General features: G+C 34.1%; 1 protein-coding gene across 1 annotated transcript in view; it reads right to left on the minus strand.

The window, feature by feature from the left end:
- The window catches only part of LOC117119056, a 33,221-nt gene extending 32,636 nt beyond the window's left edge, over positions 1-585 (minus strand). Inside the window, exon 1 of the mRNA XM_033263865.1 lies at positions 567-585. The gene's annotated coding sequence lies outside the window, so the exon portion shown is untranslated. The remainder of the gene's footprint in view (positions 1-566) is intronic.
- Between the last annotated feature and the right edge of the window lie 3,484 nt (positions 586-4,069).

The following is a 4,069-nucleotide window of genomic DNA, read 5'->3' on the forward strand; positions in this document are numbered from 1 at the left end:
TTACATGTTTTGTGTTCCTGACAGTCAGGAGTCACTCTTTGTGACATTACCGTACTCACGGGCGTCAAGACGTGCTTGTACGCATGCGTTAGTCTTTTAAAATGCTTAAAATTATTCTTTTAAAAAAACTAATTACAGCATATGTTAGCATATTATGAAACTTTTCAATCAGCACCGCGCGCGCTTCCTGAGGGTCAAAGTACGGCGGATCACCGAATTCGTCCTCAGTGACGAGTTCAAATCTAGTTTCCTTTAATTTTGGTAATTCGTCGAACCGTACAACCACAGTGCCCCGTACTACACTGCCAGCAGGCTATCAACTCCCTACGCTGCCTTAGACTACTCTAGCCTAACTAGCCTATATAGGCCTAGTAGACTACTACTACTACTACTACTACCAGGCCTAATAGTAGTGTACTACTACTGGGATATTATTTTGTACAAAAAAATGCATTAATATATTATGTTGCGTAGGCCCCCTATTATGTATCATGAGTCCAAGAATTTTCCAGCTATCATTCATTAAAATAGATAAAGTAAATTCAAATAATAAAGACGCAACTTACTGTTTTAATAAACTTTTACAGAACAATGGACAAAGCCGAGCCGACCGACAGAGACAGGGAATTCCAATAAAAATACCATAAAGGAATAATCCATTGCATAATAGGGTTTCATTAAGACAATGGGGAGGCAGAAAGGAAGCAGGCTGGTTGCCCCTGGACATATTCCTCCCTGACATATTCCCCCGGACATATTCCCCCGGACATTTTTCCCCCGGACATTTTTCCCCCGGACATTTTTCCCCCGGACATTTTTCCCCCGGACATTTTTCCCCCGGACATTTTTCCCCCGGACATTTTTCCCCCGGACATTTTTCCCCCGGACATTTTTCCCCCGGACATTTTTCCCCCCCGGACATTCCCTCGGACTTTTTCACCCTAGGACTATTGCTCCCCGGACTTCACTCAACTTACATCATGCGTTAAATAAAACAAGAATTTAAATACAAAGAATATGCCCTACATCAAGATTTATCATTTATAATAAATCTTTATTAAATCAATTGCATAATTAACAACAATATTTACATGTTAAATATTTACACAGTAGGCAGCAAAATATCTAATTAATATAAGAAATGATAATTAACGTACAAAGTAAAAACTTACATAGCCCTAATTTTTACATGTTTAAAAAAAAAATAATTTTGATTATCTATTTCAACTTATTTAATAATGCTATCCATATAGAATAAACAAAGTTATTACATATGCTCTTTATAATTATTAATTTTTTATCATTTTATTAAAGTTTATTAAATTATTATTATTATTATTATTATTATTAGGCTATTATTATTATTATTATTATTATCATTATTATCATTACATTATGATAAAACGCTATTAAAGACATTGATTATAATAATAAGGCCTATGTAAACATAAGAAACGATATGAATTACATAATACAGTAAGCCATTAAGCTTACAATTAATATTACACATTTAATAAGAACATAAAGAACACTGAAGCTGAAATTGCTTTAAAAATTAAGAACAAATTGAGGCTGAGGTAAAATGTCAAATGAGGTTTTTATTTTTTTTTTTTTAATAGAAAAACCAACAAATCTTATCCATATTTACAGTAGGTGTGACCACGGTGGAATAAAGTGAATAATTATGTAATACCATGGAGGAATAAGTTTTATGGTAATACCCTATAAATAATAATACAGTAATACCGATTTTGTATATTCCAAAAATGTGTAAAAATATGAATGAAATAAGAATGTTTAAGACTGAAATCGGCACAAAATAAGAACACTGAGCCTGGGGAAAAATTAATCTAATTAGTCTTGCTATCTTATTGCACTAAAGTATTATAGGAACAACTAGGCTACTTCCTTCAAAATTAAGTAAAATAAACAATTCAAATGTATCATAAATTAAAATATATAATTGAATTTATATTAGATGTAAAAGGGGAAACAGTCCGGAGGAAAATGTTCGGGCTGTCTCTTATACACATCTAGATGTGTATAAGAGACAGGGGCTGAAGTGTCCGGGGTGGGGGTGTCTGGGGGGAAACTAACCTAGAAACAGGGAGAACTATGAAACTTTAATAGTCCTGCTCAATGTAACAAATATCAGTTATTTCTTCGTTGCATAGGCCTATTATAAATTAATCACTTATTATTAATTAATCACTTAATAAGTCAGTACGTGACGAATAAGGAATGTCTATCTATCACAACGATTCAGCATAACCGAAAAACCTCGAGTAGAAGCCCAATGGGCTTAATCTCGAGAAGAAACCCATCTCGAATTAAAGCCCCCACCTCCCCCGACCCCTTCTCCCCACACACACTCTTTAATTTGCAAAAAGTAACCAAGAAATATCAAGATAGCATGGTCTTCTTTTCGAGATAGTACAGTACATAGGCCTACATGAATTTCAAAGAAACAAAATAAACTTAAAACACGCATGGTTTGTAGTTTGGTGATTCAATGCCGGTGAATACAGACTGATGTTACAATGGCCCTATTTATTGTTTTTTTATATTTACAACATCCATTTTGAAAAGAAGTCCCTCTTTACTTTGCAAAATTAGATTCAGATTCATATTTATTCACACAATGCATAAAGGTGGTAACAAGACAAAAATAATAAAGATGCGAGCAAAATCGAATGCAATGGTGTCTGGAGAAGTCAAATAAGCCCAAATGGCCTTACGGCTGGCTCCACCAGAGAAAAATGAAAAGTAATTTGTTCCATAATCAAAGACAAGACAAAACACGACGGAATGAACACAAGGGAACAACGACAAAAGGAAAAACGACAATGCTTTAAAAAAAAAAAAAAAAAAGATGTTTAAAGTGTTGGAGTTGGTGAAAGAGTGGTTTGGAGTGTGATTGGTAATTGGATGGAGTGCAGATGCGGATGGCCTTTTTGGAGTTTGAACAGATTGTTTAGTTTGGATGTTTCGGTGCTAGACCATGGACAGTAAGTTTTGAATTTTGCGTCCGTAACTGCCCAGGCGATATTGCAGTAGTGTAGATGTGGTAAAATAAGGGTATTGTATAAAGAGAAGAGAATGTTGGATGGTAGTGTCAATTTAAGTTTTCTTAGTAAGCCGACTGTTTTAGAGATTTTATTAGAAATGTTTGTTTCGTATACAGGTCATTCCATTCATAGAAAAAAAACCTTTATTGGAGAAAGCGTACCTGTCGTTAGCCATAGTAGCCTAGGTCAATACTAACTCCGGCTATATAAAATTGAATATAAAATTCAAAAATAATAATCTTATTATTGTAGTAGTGATACTATGTACACGTTTTAATTATTGTTATTTGTTCGTTAACGTCATTATATTTACATTTAAATTTAATGTATTGTTTAAGTATGAATTACTATGTCCATGTTAAAATAATCTTATCTATTAAAATTGTATATTTAAATAATATAGTAATAGGCAAGCCGAGGTATAGCCTAGTCTAGGCCTAAACAAGTGACTATATGTGAGTGTATAAAATTATGAAAAATATTATTAAAACGCAAAATTGTGAAAGAATAAAGGAAGAATAGGAAAGAGATTTGGAGCCGCTGAAATATCTTCCGAAAATATAACAATTTACAATGAAATACAATAATATTCACTCACACCTTTGAACTTGAACAAATTAAATATAGGCCTATTCATTGGTAAGTCACAGGTAACTCAACTTTCCTTACTACAGCTTTCGGGCTATCTTTGAATTTTGAATTTCGTCTCCTCGATATTATCTTGGAACAGGGACGTATTCAGGGGGGGGGGGAGCCGTGGGAGCCGCGGCCCCCCCCCCCCTTTGTACACAGTGTTAAAATTTTAAATCTTATTCTTGAGCCAATACAAGTTCTTTCCTGGGATCACACAAAATGAATACTTCTAACATGTAAATATGCATCAGTACACGTTATATATAGGCCTAATAGAACACATAGGCCTAAGCGCGATTTAAACAAATCTTAAATCCATACATCTCAGGCCAGGTCTTTTAAGATAGAAATGCGATACTGTGGTTCAA

Source organism: Anneissia japonica, unplaced genomic scaffold (assembly GCF_011630105.1).
Source record: "Anneissia japonica isolate Jap-2015-1 unplaced genomic scaffold, ASM1163010v1 scaffold1826_len1998817_cov189, whole genome shotgun sequence".
Classification (NCBI taxonomy): domain Eukaryota; kingdom Metazoa; phylum Echinodermata; class Crinoidea; order Comatulida; family Comatulidae; genus Anneissia; species Anneissia japonica.